At 51.2% G+C, this 15,831-nt stretch overlaps 1 non-coding gene across 1 annotated transcript; it reads left to right on the top strand.

Moving 5' to 3' along the window:
• Positions 1–580: 580 nt before the first annotated feature.
• Trnat-ugu (transfer RNA threonine (anticodon UGU)) lies at positions 581–652 on the top strand. The gene has a single exon. It is a non-coding gene; the product is annotated as a tRNA-Thr (tRNA).
• Positions 653–15,831: the final 15,179 nt, after the last annotated feature.

The raw sequence follows: 15,831 nt of genomic DNA, 5'->3' as shown, positions 1-15,831 counted from the left end.
ACGTCGTCTCCGGGGAGTTCAGTGAAAAACGGGGGATCACGCTGCCGGCATGTGACAGTCCAGCAAGAGGTTGGAGTGCTAGCCGTCGTCGCATTAGCCGTAGTCATTGTGGCAAGTCGCCGACCCGAACGGAGCTCCAGGAAAGTGCCGGAAGGGGTCGAGGTACGAGAGATCAATGTTGGCAACCTCCACCACTTGAGAGACGTCGACCAGGGGTCCTGGTGAAGCGTTTATTGCAAGGCAATGGTGCAACCGGCTTTGGTGAGAGACCAGCCAAGATGGAGCCGAAAACGAACGCGCCCGTCGGCGAGATGATGATGGTAATGGGAGTGTTCCTGGATGGTGCAGAATGTGGTGAGATTGACCACTGCAGGACACGATATCCGATAAGCCGATAAGACAGACTGTGCTCACAATATATATATATATATATATATATATATATATATATATATATATATATAGCAGAAGAAGGTCCCCTTCTCCCCGTGTAGTCAGAGTGGCGCTGGCTACCACCCTCAAGCGTCATATACACTTCTAGTAAATATAAATAGCCCAGAAAGTGAAGGAGAACACAGTCGCCCAGATAGCCGAATTGGTAAGGCATTCGACATGTAATCGAAAGGCGTGGGTTCGGTCCCCACTCTGGGCGCGTGTTTTTCTTTCTTTCTTTCTTCTGTATATTAAAAAAATGTTTACTTCATTAACCGTAGTGAAAAAGAAAAGAGCCTAACCACACCCCTATGCCTCCTTTGGCGTTGTAGACTGCAGCCCTATCTTTCTGTATATATATATATATATATATATATATATATATATATATATATATATATATATATATATATATATATATATATATATATATATATATATATATATTTTTTTAAATATATATGTGTGTGTGTATGTATATATGTATATATATATATATATAGCGAATCAGAAAATGGGAAATGAGCGGCTCGGTGAAATCAGACAGAAAATAAGGGTTGCCAGTCAAGAAAACCTTGGAAAGCAAAGGGGGGTTGTGGTGGGTCATAGAAACAAATGAATTTTTTGAGTCAGAAAGAAATTGCTGAAAAAATGCCCGCCGGCTGGGATCCGAACCCATGACATCCAAAATACCGGTCTGGTGCGATAACCACTACGCTACCGGCGGGGCTGTTTCCCCACCAGTTTCTCGAGTATTTATGTTAAGGTATTTTTTGTTTCCTGTACTTGGGGTGCTAGCCAGCGCCACTCGGACTACACCGGGTGAAGGGCACCTTCTTTTAAACCCCCGGGTCGTGACTCGAGTGTATACGACATTTCGGGAGAGGTCGACCAGTGTTGAACCCTCTTAAGCTCCCTATTGCAACAGACCGGTATTCTAGAGGTCGTGCGTTCGGATCCCACCTGGCGGGCATTTTTTCTCCACTTTCATTCTAAATTGTATATCTGTTTCAATGACCTACAACATCCTCCTATTTGCTTTCCGAAGGTTTTCTTGAATGGCAACCCTTATTTCTGTCCCATATATCCATATATATATATATATATATATATATATATATATATATAAGGATTGGCAGTCAAGAAGACCTCGGAAAGCAAAGGGGAGGTTGTGGTAGGCCATTGAAACATATCAAGAATTTGGAAAGAAAGAAAGAAAGCGAAGAAAAAAAAATGCCATAGGGAGCTTAAGAGGGTTCAACGCTGGTTGACCACTCTCGACATGTCGTAGACACTCTAGTCACGGCGCGGGGATTAAAAAGAAGGTCCCCTTCACCCCGAGAAGTCAGAGTGGCGCTGGCTACCACCCCCAAGCACAGGAACAAAATTACATTGACATAAATACCCCAGAAAGCGGGGGAGAAAATCGCCCCGCCGGTAGCGTAGTGGTTATCGCACCAGACCGGTATTCTGGAGGTCGTGGGTTCGGATCCCACCTGGCGGGCATTTTTTCTTCGCTTTCTTTCTTTCTTTCCAAATTCTTGATCTGTTTCAATGGCCTACCACAACCTCCCCTTTGCTTTCCGAGGTCTTCTTGACTGCCAATCCTTATTTCTGTGTTATTTCTACGAGTCCCTCATTTCCTATTCTGATTCGCTACATGCATAGCGAGGGCCTCTGTTCTGGCAGTCTTGGTGCCATAGGGAGCTTAAGAGGGTTCAACGCTGGTTGACCACTCTCGACATGTCGTAGACACTCTAGTCACGGCGCGGGGATTAAAAAGAAGGTCCCCTTCACCCCGAGAAGTCAGAGTGGCGCTGGCTACCACCCCCAAGCACAGGAACAAAATTACATTGACATAAATACCCCAGAAAGCGGGGGAGAAAATCGCCCCGCCGGTAGCGTAGTGGTTATCGCACCAGACCGGTATTCTGGAGGTCGTGGGTTCGGATCCCACCTGGCAGGCATTTTTTCTTCGCTTTCTTTCTTTCTTTCCAAATTCTTGATCTGTTTCAATGGCCTACCACAACCTCCCCTTTGCTTTCCGAGGTCTTCTTGACTGCCAATCCTTATTTCTGTGTTATTTCTACGAGTCCCTCATTTCCTATTCTGATTCGCTACATGCATAGCGAGGGCCTCTGTTCTGGCAGTCTTGGTGCCATAGGGAGCTTAAGAGGGTTCAACGCTGGTTGACCACTCTCGACATGTCGTAGACACTCTAGTCACGGCGCGGGGATTAAAAAGAAGGTCCCCTTCACCCCGAGAAGTCAGAGTGGCGCTGGCTACCACCCCCAAGCACAGGAACAAAATTACATTGACATAAATACCCCAAAAAGCGGGGGAGAAAATCGCCCCGCCGGTAGCGTAGTGGTTATCGCACCAGACCGGTATTCTGGAGGTCGTGGGTTCGGATCCCACCTGGCTGGCATTTTTTCTTCGCTTTCTTTCTTTCTTTCCAAATTCTTGATCTGTTTCAATGGCCTACCACAACCTCCCCTTTGCTTTCCGAGGTCTTCTTGACTGCCAATCCTTATTTCTGTGTTATTTCTACGAGTCCCTCATTTCCTATTCTGATTCGCTATATATATATATATATATATATTGTAAGATGAGTTTATTGCGGAAGGAAATGCGGCAAGATGCTCAGAGAAGGCTGTCCAAAGCAAGCGGGGCACACGGCTGGCTCTCACGCGCTCTTTTTGTGGTCCACGTTGAAGATGATGCCTGTCCAGTTCACCGGTGCTTCATCTTCCTTGCCTTATTGCACGACGGCCAATCTCCTTGCAAGGGTAGGAGATAGCATAGAGCTTTTGACCACTGTCACCTTTTCACACTACAATCACCCCCCGCGGCGAAGGGAGCCACCCAGGCGACCTATGGGCACGCAACGACAACAGGGTCATAATAACGCTTGAGGCGCTGCAGGTGGACTGTCTCGCGGCCTCGGCGACGGAGGTCTGAAGACGGGGTTAGCGGCTCGACAACGTAATTGACAGGCGACGTGCGTTCCACGACGCGGTAGGGGCCGTGATACTTGGATAACAGCTTGCTGGAGAGACCAGGAGTAGTAGTCGGTATCCAAAGCCATACCAGGGAGCCGGGAGAAAAAGTCGCGTCTGGGCGGTCGCCATCACGATTATGTTTTTGGTGTGACTGGTCTTCAGAAGTGAAGGCACGGGCAATCTGGCGGCATTCTTCAACGTGGCTGCTGAGCCGAGAAATAGTCGTGTGCTCCGAAACATCAGGACGATAGGGGAGGATTGTGTCGAGAGTGCAGGATGGTTCTCGACCGTACAGGAGGAAAAAAGGAGAGAATCCTGTGGTGGACTGTACCGCGGTGTTATACGCGTACGGCACAAAGGGAAGAATCGCGTCCCAGTTGGAGTGGTCAGAAGAAATGTACTTGGCGAGCATATCGCCAAAAGTGCGGTTGAACCTCTCCGTCAGCCCGTTCGTCTGCGGGTGGAAGGCAGTAGTGGTGCGATGAGTCACCTTGCATTTTTCCAGGAGAGCTTCTATGACTTCCGACAAAAAAACACGCCCTCGATCCCACAGACGTTCACGTGGTGCTCCGTGATGGAGGATGAAACGATGTAGTAGGAAAGAAGCAACTTCGCTTGCCGTGGCTGCCGGTAGCGCAGCGTGGCTGCCGCATTTCCTTCCGCAATAAACCCATCTTACAGTTTGGTGGAGTGTGCGGGTTCTCCGCCTCAGCTCACCCCGTGTACCCTCAAGCCTGGAGCTCCGAAGTCGCACCCTGCCATCTCCCACTGAGTCAGCCATGCCTGGTGATGCCCAACATAGCGCGTCACCTTCCCCGCCGGCTATCATCTGCTCCGGCGCGATCCGCCAGCGTGACCCACCGCAGTTCAATGGCGCGGACGACCAGGACGTCGAGGACTGGCTTTCTTCTTTTGAGCGAGTAAGCGCGTACAATCGATGGGACGATGTCACGAAGCTCAGTAACGCGGGTTTCTCCTTGAGGGGTGTGGCCGAAGAGTGGTTTCTGAACCACCCAGCTGATAGGGCAACGTGGCCCTTATTTACAACGAACATTACAGGCGTATTCGGTCGCCCAGCTGTGCGCAAGCTTCTCGCGGAGCAGCGCTTAAGAGAGCGGGCTCAACAGGCCGGTGAGACCTTCACCTGCTACATTGAGGATGTAGTAGATCTGTGCCGCTGCGTGAACCCGTCGATGACTGAGCTCGACATGGTCAAGCACATCCTTAAAGGCATAGACGAGGACGCGTTGCAGATGCTGCTGGCGAAAAACCACCAAAACGTAAGCGAAGTCGTAAGCTTGTGCCAAAGTTACGACGAGTTGCGCAGGCAGCGCACTTTGACTCGTCGCCGACTGCCACAGCGTGACGATCCGCTCTGTGCACTGGAAGTTGATGAAAACCCGTCCGTGTTGCGGCGCATTAAAGATCTGATTCGGGAGGAGGTCGCCAGGCAGATCTCGCTCTTGCCTTGTTTATCGCTGCAGCCGCCGCCGATACAAGATCCTGCCCAGTCGTCGCCACTCCATCAGATGATTCGAGAGCAAGTCGCAGAAGCCATCCCAGCTGCTCCCGAGCCCTTGCCTGTTGCGGCGCCACTTTGCTACGCTGAAGTTGCGGCACGGTCCCCTACTAACGCTTTTGTGCCTCGCCGCCGCCCACAGCCGTCGCCGCATCTTACTCGGGTTCGCCCGCCTCCGCTCCACACCAACCCCTGGCGAACGCCTGATAACCGGCCGATATGTTTCTCCTGTGAAATTCCTGGCCACGTCGTACGTTATTGCCGCCGTGGGGTTCCGCCGCCAGGAGACGCTTACCGACGGCCGGCCTGCGCTGATAACTCGTACGTTGCTCGCCGCCCTAACAACGACGCCCATGCCGAGCCGCCCTACTCACCGCCTTCTCGTGACGACCTCTCTTCCGGTACCCGCAGGTCGTTCTCCCCTCGACGTCGTTCCATCTCGCCGATGCGGCGTCGTCCAAATGCCCCGGAGGAAAACTGATTGCCGCAGTTCCGGAGGCAAGAACTGCGGCACCGTCGAAATACCGAAGCCCTTGTCTGCCCCCGCAAACACGATTGAAGTCCAGGTGGAAGGAATTCCACTTGCGCCTTGGTTGACGCTGTAGCTGCGTTATCAGTTATGGACGAAGAGATTTGCCGCAAATTAAGGAAAGTGAGGACGCCAATTTCCGGTTTTCATCTACGGACTGCCACAGCGCATCAGGTCAAGCCCCTCGCAGTTTGCACCGCCCGAATTCTAATACAAAATGAGCTGTACATCATCGAGTTTCTCGTCCTGCCAACTTGTTCCCTTCGCATCATCTTAGGGTGGGACTTCTTGTCACGTCATAGCGCCATTATTGACTGTGCCCGAGCCGAGCTTGCTTTACTTCCTCTGTTTGACGCGGAAACGGAGAGTATTGCGCTTTCTTCCAAGTTATGCGCCGCCGACGATTGCACAATTCCGCCAGCTTCTGCCGTTCTCCTACCAGTGACATGTGACACAATTTCCGAGGCAACAGTCGTGTTCACACGGTCTAATGTTTTTTCCGGTCGCAAAGGTACCCCTCTTCCCTACGCCGTCCTTACTATAGAGAATGGGGCTGGCACTATGGCTGTCTTTAATTCATCTTCATTACCTCTAACGGTACATCGTGGTGAGTCCCTTGGCCGTGTGGAAGCTATTGGCAGCCACCTCGTCGACTTCCCGGATGTGTCACCTTCTCTGTCTAATAACTCAATGAGCCGACCTCTTCCTTTTGACTCTACTGCCTTCGTTACCGTCGTAGATGACAGTCTCGATCCCCTTCAGCGTGACCAGCTTCTGACCCTTCTTCAGCGTTTCAAATCCACCTTTGACTGCCAGAAGACTTCTTTGGGTCGCACGACGACTGTCTCTCATCGAATCGACACTGGCTCCCATCGTCCTTTGCTCCAGCGACCGTATCGCGTTTCGGCCAAGGAACGTTCTGTCATCGAAAGCCATGTTGATGAGATGCTCGAGCGTGGCGTCATTCGGCCATCTAATAGCCCTTGGGCTTCTCCCGTCGTACTTGTCACGAAGAAGGATGGATCGATCCGATTTTGTGTCGATTACCGCCGACTTAACAAGATCAGTCGGAAAGACGTGTACCCTCTGCCCCGGATTGACGATGCCTTAGACTATCTGCAAGGAGCTGAGTTCTTCTCATCGCTGGACCTGCGCTCCAGTTATTGGCAGGTGCCGATGGCAGACGATGACCGTGAAAAAACCGCGTTTGTGACCCCCGATGGATTATACGAATTTAACGTAATGCCGTTCGGGTTATGTAATGCGCCCGACACTTTTGAGCGCATGATGGACGATATTCTGCGTGGCCTCAAGTGGAAAACATTTTTATGTTACTTGGACGACATCGTTATATTTTCTCCCGATTTCGACACCCACCTTTCTCGTCTAGAGCACGTTTTGGAGTGCCTAACGGATGCCGGTCTACAGCTAAACTTAAAGAAGTGCCGTTTTGCGGCCCGCAAGCTGACGATTATAGGTCATGTGGTTTTTAAGGACGGTGTGCTCCCTGAACCTGCCAAGCTACAAGCTGTTGCCGACTTCCCACAACCGACCACTCTAAAAGCCCTGCGCAGTTTCATTGGCCTTTGTTCATATTTCCGGCGATTCGTCCCAAATTTTGCATCCGTTATTGCACCTCTGACAAAGCTCCTTGGCGGCAACCATGACTTGTCTACCTGGTCTCCTGCATGCGATCAAGCCTTTTTGACGTTACGTCGGTTGCTCACCTCACCCCCTATACTGCGCCACTTCGGTCCTCGTGCGCCCACCGAGATCCATACTGACGCCAGTGGCGTAGGGTTGGGAGCCGTACTTGCCCAGAGGAAGCCAGAATTTGAAGAGTACGTCGTTGCCTATGCGAGCCGCACGCTTACAAAAGCCGAATCCAATTACTCCGTCACGGAGAAAGAGTGTTTGGCCATCGTGTGGGCTATTGCCAAGTTCCGTCCCTACCTTCACGGCCGTACCTTCGATGTCGTGACAGACCATTACGCCCTTTGCTGGCTGACATCACTGAAGGATCCCTCTGGTCGCCTTGCCAGATGGGCTCTACGCCTCCAGGAATACGACATCCGCGTAATATATCGGTCTGGGCGAAAACACAACGATGCGGACGCCCTGTCCCGTTCGCCTCTGGGCACGGATACAGCAGACCTTACCGCCATTGACTCTACCACGACATTAGAACGGTTTGAGGACATGGCGGGGCAACAGCGGCAAGATCCTTGGATATCCTCACTCTGCGACCTCCTTTCTAATCCTACGCTGCATACCGCTCCCCGGGTGTTGCGACGTCAGGCTGCGCACTTCGCCATCCATGATGGACTTCTTTATCGCCGCAATTACCGTCCAGAAGGACGCAAGTGGTTGCTCGTGATCCCTCGTCACTTGCGGACTGCCATTTCTGAAAGCCCACGCAGGCGTGCTTAAGACGTACGAAAGACTGCGGCGGCGCAATTTCTGGAGAGGCATGTACACCTTCGTGATGAAGTTTATCCGGGCATGCGAAAACTGCCAGCGTCGTAAGTCCCCGCGTCAACAACAAACCGGCCCAATACAGCCTTTACCCTACCCAGCACCTACACCAAACTGTAAGATGGGTTTATTGTGGAAGAAAATGTGGCAAGATGCTCAGAGAAGGCAGTCCAAAGCAAGCGGGGCACACGGCTGGCTCCCACGCGCTCTTCTCGCGGTCCACGCTGAAGATCATGCCTGTCCAGTTCACCGGTGCTTCATCTTCCTTGCTGTTATTGCACGACGGCCAATCTCCTTGCAAGGGTAGGAGATAGCATAGAGCTTTTGACCACTGTCACCTCTTCACACTACAATCTATATATAATTATATATATATTGGTACCTGGTGCCCAAACACAGAGGAACAGATGAGACGAACGATGGGATGGGGGGATAGATCTATTTACAGGATGGGCACAGCGGCCATGACACTGACCTCGCGCAAGATGCGCGCCAGGAATGTCGTCGTCGTCGTAATCGTTCTGCGGTCAAAGGGCTGTGAGGAATTGCCCACCTTAGTCCCGTAACATCACCCCCCGGGTCGAGGGCGACCGTACCGGCTGATGCCGAGTCAACGTAAGGATTGCGATGCGGTGAGCGATGCGATGAATACATACACTGAAGGTTTGCCTGCCGCCACAGATGAAAATGACGTCTTTGTTGACGGCTCGCCCCACAGAAGCGTTGTATTCAAGGCAGAAACGAACCGTCTCCGGGATTCGAACCACGTCGGATGATAGGGCTGGGGCCCCGGCGTCTTCTTTGGTCTGCTCTCGCCTTGTATCGACTGGTCTTCAGTGGCTGCACCCGGGTTGGGGACACGGGGCGGGGGACGTGGTCGAACGCTGTTTGCAGTGGGCTGGGGCTGCCGGACATGGCCTATGGTTCCTCGACGACTTCGCCCCAGGCCGAGACGATGCGATGCGGAGGCCAGGATTTTGATGATCCCGCACACTCCACCAAAATGTTACGTGGCAGCAGCACACAGATGAGACGACCGATGTAATGGAGCGAATCGATCTATTTACAGGATGGGCACAGCGGCAATGACACAGACCTCGCGCAAGATTCGCGCCAGAGACGTCGTCATCCCCGTAATCGTCTTGCTGTCAAGGGGCTCTGAGGCATTGCCCACCTTAATCCCGTAACAATAAATATATATGTATATTTATATATATTTTTATATAAGGTTAGTAGAGACAGAGACAAACGAGAAAGACGTAGAAAATAAAAAAGAGTTTACTGACGTTTCAGGGAGAGGACTGCCTTTCTTCAGACTCTGATGAAAGGGAGTCCTCTCCCTGAAAAGTCAGTAAACTTTTTTTTCTATTGTCTACGTCTTGCTTGTTTGTCTCTGTCTCTACTAACCTTAATTTTTTCGCACTCTGTGTGAGTTTTTATCTTTTTAAACTATATATATATTTTTTGTTCTTTATTAAGATATATATATATATATTTATATATATATATATATATATATATATATATATATATATATATATATATATATTTATATATATATTGTAACGAAGAAGAAAGGTCCGGGTCAAGGGATTAAAGCTCAGGCCGAAATTCAAGCTGAAGCAGGGCAATCCCCACGGACAATCCCCACGCATCAAGTGCGCAGCATACGCAGCGTGATCGAGTTCCGTTCTGGCTGCCCCTGCTTCTTGGGCTCCTCGAGTTCCTTCGGTCTCCGTCGCTTGAGCCCCTCGGTTCCTCGGCTGTCTAAATAAAGCCCACTACATTTTGGTGGAGTGTGCGGGTTCGAGCTCGGCTCCCATCACCCTGGAACTTCGAAATCGGCGGCTTCCAACCCCAACCATGCCCGGTAACGACAACACCACTCAACCGCAGCCGACGCCCTCGCCTGTGATCTGCTCTAGCGTGCTCCGGGAACGGGATCCTGCCAAGTTCACCGGCACAGGCGACTATGACGCTGACGATTGGCTTTCCTCATACGAGCGCGTCAGCAACTACAACAGATGGGACGACCCGATGAAACTCAACAACGTGAGTTTTTCCCTCGAAAAGGTCGCAGAGCTGTGGTACAACAACAACAAGACCGACATTCATACCTGGACGGACTTCAAAACGCGCTTTTTAGAAGCGTTTGATCGCCCTGCCGTGCGTAAAATTCTCGCCGAACAGCGCCTTCGTGGACGAGCCCAGCAGCTGGGAGAAAATTTCACCAGCTACATCGAAGACGTTATGGACTTGTGTAGGCGGGTCGACCCCGCAATGACTGACGCCGAGAAGATCCGGCACATCTTGAAAGGCATCGACGACGGTGCTTTTCAGATGCTCATTGCGAAAGATCCGACCACGGTGACTCAAGTTATAAGTCTATGCCAGAGCTATGACGAGCTGCGCAGGCGCCGGGTCGTGGCCCGTCAATCCTTGGGACCAGTGAATACCATGTCGGGCCTCGCTCTCCCTTCGGAAAGCCCGTCCCTTTGGGCAAAAATACAAGCTTTTGTGCGAGAAGAGGTGGCGTGCCAAATATCTTGCGTGCCCCACGTTCAGGAGACGTCATCATCTCTAGCTCCTGCTCTTCAAACTGCTATTAAAGAGCAAATCGCCGAAGCGCTTCCGACGCCTGAACTTTCTGCTGAAGACGCCGCACCGCTCACTTACGCTCAATTAGCGGCCCGAGCTCCACGCCAGTTCCCCGCAATTCGTCGTCTGGGGCAAACGTTTTCTCCGCCCCCTTCTCAGATGACGCCTACAGTCACCACTCCTTGGCGAACACCTGACAACCGGCCTATCTGCTTCGCCTGCCGCATACCGGGCCATGTTGCACGTTATTGCCGCCGTATGCCACTATCTCGTCCCGACGCACTTCATGCACCTGCCTACTCACCCCATCCCATGTCGATGTATGAGCCGCCGCCGCTTCGTCGTGGCGCACATCCTGGTCCAACTCCTGATCAGTTTTCGCCCAATCGTGCCGTTGACGCCAGCCGCCGTTCACAGTCACCACGCCGCCGCTCACTGTCGCCCATGCGTCGCCGCCCCGAAGATGTCCAAGAGGGAAACTAAGGTGCGCAGTTCATGAGGCACGAACTGTGCACCCATCGAAATGCACAAGACCTCGATCGCCCCCAAGAAATGTCATCGACGTAACAATTGACGTTATACACACAGTCGCCCTCGTAGATACAGGAGCCGCTATTTCTGTCATAAGTGAAAAACTTTGTCGCTTATTGAAAAAAGTTACCACACCCCTCACAGGCCTTTCGCTTCGTACCGCAAGCGCTGAACAAATCGAACCTTATGCGACGTGCACAGCACGTGTAATTATTCAGGACGCCATTTACCCCATTGAGCTCGTCGTCCTGGCCTTGTGTTCCCACGACATTATCCTGGGCTGGGATTTCCTGTCTCGCCATCACGCGATCGTCGATTGTGCCCGTGCCGAGGTCGAGTTGTCTGCTCAATATGATGAGACTTTGTGCGATGTTTCCGGTTCGTCCTCTTCCAGCGACAAAATCATCATCTCCGAAGACGCTCATATTCCGCCGTACAGCTCTATTCTTGTACCTCTGTCTTGCTACTCTATCTCCGATGACACGGTTCTGTTTACTCCTTCCGAAGTATTCCTCCGCCGGAAAAACCTACCCCTTCCTTTCGCCGTTTTGGAGCTCCAGTCTGGCGGCACGTCAATGTGGATTACGAATCCGACCCCCTGCCCTTTGAGTTTGCTGTGCGGCGAATCCCTCGGCAATATTGAACCCATAGCCTCCATTTCTACTTCGACGATGCCGAATTCAGTACATCTGCCCTGGACATCAACGCTCTCACCACTCCGTCCTGCCATGTCCATCCGCTACCGGCCGACGATTTCGCCTCTTCATTAGACAGCAGCTTGACCTCAACGCAGCGCACACAATTGCTCGCACTGCTAAGCGCCTTCCATTCGTCCTTCGACTCGAACCAAACTGCCTTGGGCCGTACGTCAACTGTCGCCCATCACATCGACACTGGCGCACGGCCACCTTTGCGCCAGCGTCCGTATCGCGTATCACCGTCTGAACGCCGCGTCATTGGTGAGCAAGTGGAAGACATGCTTCGGCGAGGTGTCATCCGACCGTCGCAAAGCCCGTGGTCATCGCCGGTAGTGCTCGTCACTAAAAAAGACGGCTCCATACGTTTTTGCGTTGACTATCGGAGGCTTAACAAGGTGACCCGCAACGATGTCTACCCTTTGCCCCGAATTGACGATGCCCTTGACTGCTTGCACGGTGCGGAATTTTCCTCTTCATTAGATTTGCGATCCGGCTATTGGCAGGTTCCGATGGCCGAATCTGACCGACCGAAAACAGCCTTTGTTACTCCCGATGGCTTATATGAGTTTAATGTAATGCCATTTGGCCTTTGCAACGCGCCCGCAACGTTTGAACGGATGATGGACAACATCTTAAGAGGCCTCAAGTGGAACACGTGTCTCTGTTATTTAGACGATGTTGTCGTGTTTTCTCCAGATTTTGAGACACACCTCATCCGGCTCAAACAAATTCTGACCTGCCTGACGGCTGCTGGACTACAGCTAAACTTGAAAAAGTGTCGTTTCGGGGCCCGAAAATTGACAATCTTAGGCCCATGTGGTGTCCAAGGAGGGTGTTCTACCTGACCCGAACAAGCTGCAGGCAGTCGGGGAGTTTCCCAAGCCGACGTCACTCAAGTCCCTCCGCAGCTTCATTGGCCTCTGCTCCTATTTCCGCCGGTTTGTCCGAAATTTCGCTTCCATCATAGCGCCCCTAACAAGACTACTCGGCAGCGACAATGGAATAACTTCGTGGTCGCCAGGCTGTGACGAGGCTTTTTCTACTTTACGGCGCTTGCTGACATCACCACCCATTTTGCGCCACTACGACCCCAGCGCCCCAACCGAAGTGCACACGGACGCCAGTGGTGTCGGCCTCGGTGCTGTTCTCGCACAGCGGAAGTCTGGCTACCCGGAATACGTCGTTGCATATGCCAGCCGGACCCTCACGAAAGCAGAGTCCAATTATTCCGTAACGGAAAAAGAGTGCTTGGCTATTGTTTGGGCCTTGGGAAAATTCCGGCCTTACTTATACGGCCGCGCATTCGACGTTGTTACCGACCACCACGCCCTATGTTGGTTGTCGTCTCTCAAAGACCCCACTGGACGGCTGGCACGTTGGGCCCTACGTATTCAAGAATACGACATTCGCGTCGTTTACAGATCAGCGCGCAAACACTCTGACGCCGATGCCCTATCTCGCTCGCCTCTGCCAGATTCGACGACGTGCCCCGATTCACCGGAGTCCATCGTCTCTGCGCTCACGCTTACTGACCTGACCCTTCACCAGCAACAAGACCCTTGGGTCTCTTCTATTATAAAGTACCTTACCGCCCCGACAGCCACCTCCCAACCTCGAGCACTACGACGACAAGCAGCTGATTTCGCTGTGCGGGAGGGTCTTCTATACCGTCGCAACTATATGACCGACGGAAGGAAATGGCTGCTCGTAATACCACGCCATCTACGAGCCGAAATATATGCAGCTTTCCACGCTGACCCCCAATCCGCCCACGCTGGCGTCTTGAAAACTTACGCTAGGCTTCGTCAGCGGTATTACTGGAAGGGAATGTATAGTTTTGTGCGCAAGTACATCCGTGGCTGTGAGGCCTGCCAACGACGCAAGCAACCCCATCCAAAGCCTGAAGCAGACTTGCAACCTCTACCGTTGCCTTCACGCCCCTTTGACCGGGTTGGACTTGACCTTTACGGACCTTTACCATTCACGCCTTCTGGGAACAGGTGGATTATCGTCGCCGTAGACCATCTCACGCGCTACGCGGAAACGTCCGCGCTTCCCAGCGCTACGGCACGCGACGTCGCCCTGTTCCTTCTTCATCACTTTATCCTACGTCATGGTTCCCCCAAGGAGCTTCTGAGCGACAGAGGACGAGTTTTTCTATCCGAAGTCCTGGAATCTCTCCTCAGTGAATGCAAGATCGTTCACCGGACGTGTACTGCCTACCACCCGCAGACAAATGGTTTGACGGAACGATTCAATCGCACGCTTGGTGACATGCTTGCCATGTACATAGCTTCCGACCACTCTAACTGGGACGTGGTGCTTCCATTCGTGACTTTCGCGTATAATACCGCAACGCAAACCACCACCGGGTTTTCTCCCTTTTTCCTTCTTTACGGATGCGAGCCCTCATGCACCATGGACGCCATCCTCCCATACAGCCCCGATGCCTCGGAAGGCAAGCCCGTCTCCGAGATAGCGCGACACGCTGAAGAATGTCGCCAGTTAGCTCGTGCCTTCACGTCCAGTGAACAAAGTCGCCAAAAGTACCAACATGACCTTCGTAGGTCATCTCCGCCCTCTTTCCCCCCTGGATCCCTTGTTTGGCTATGGATACCGCTCCAAACGCCTGTCCTGTCTTCGAAGTTCCTCGCCAAATATCATGGCCCATATCGCATCATAGAGCGCGCATCACCGGTAAACTACGTCGTCGAGCCGCTCACACCATCTGACAACCTTCGTCGCCGTGGCCGCGGGACTGTCCACGCCAACCGTTTGAAGCCCTACCAGGAGCCCATCGTCTCGCCCTCGCCATGAAGTCGCCAGGATGGCTCCTTGTCACCCGGGGGCGATTGTAACGAAGAAGAAAGGTCCGGGTCAAGGGATTAAAGCTCAGGCCGAAATTCAAGCTGAAGCAGGGCAATCCCCACGGACAATCCCCACGCATCAAGTGCGCAGCATACGCAGCGTGATCGAGTTCAGTTCTGGCTGCCCCTGCTTCTTCGGCTCCTCGAGTTCCTTCGGTCTCCGTCGCTTGAGCCCCTCGGTTCCTCGGCTGTCTAAATAAACCCCACTACAATATATATATATATATATATATATATATATATATATAATTGGTAAGGCATTCGAGATCTAATCGAAAGGCGTGGGTTCGGTCCCCACTCTGGGCGCGTGTTTTTCGTTCTTTCTTTCTCAAGTAATCAATAATAATAAATAATAATGTAACGTCACTAACGGTAAAAAATATTCTAACCATTCCCCTATGCCTTCATTGGCGTTATAGACTGCTGGCATTTCTTCCTGTATATATATAAATATATATATATATATATATATTATATATATATATATATATATATATATATAATATATATATATATATATATATATATATATATATATATATATAAGAGAAGAAAAACTTCGAACAAGGTAAAAGCACAATTGTGGCCTACGTTCAGCAAAGAGAACTTGCTTTCTCAAAGCAAGTTCTCTTTGCTGAAACGTAGGCCACAATCGTGCTTTTACCTTGTTCGAAGTTTTTCTTCTCTTGTGTTCTCCACCATCTTCAAAGTTCTACTACTCCTACAATATATATATATTATAAATATATATATATATATATATATATATATATATCTAAGTAAAGAGTCGGATACACAGAAAGCACAATAACAAAGAAGGTTTACTTACGTAGCGGCAACGTGACTTGCCTTCATCAGAGTAAAGTTACACGATTTTGCTGTCGCAAACATTACGAACACATTTCTTACATAGGTTGGCAGAAAACTGTGGGAAGAGCGGAAAATGTTTCGGAAATTGAGAGTGTGCATACAGTCGGGCTACGCCTATGTTACAACAACAACAAACCAAAAAAAGGGGGGGAACGAGAGAGAGAAAAAGGGGTCGTGTTAACAATGCAGCGTTCAAGGTTTCACCATGACGGGTCAACGTATGCCGCGCGGGCTGCAAGTTCAGACAGTGTGGGGAACTGGACAACCGCTGTTTGAAAAGAAAGGGAAGAGTATACAGTAAGGTATTCAG

The sequence above is a fragment of the Haemaphysalis longicornis genome, unplaced genomic scaffold (assembly GCF_048455015.1).
Source record: "Haemaphysalis longicornis isolate Haplotype H1 unplaced genomic scaffold, Haemaphysalis longicornis Haplotype H1 scaffold_8, whole genome shotgun sequence".
Lineage (NCBI taxonomy): Eukaryota > Metazoa > Arthropoda > Arachnida > Ixodida > Ixodidae > Haemaphysalis > Haemaphysalis longicornis.
The sequence above is the reverse complement of the archived record's forward strand: the minus strand, read 5'-3'. Positions and strand labels throughout refer to the sequence as shown.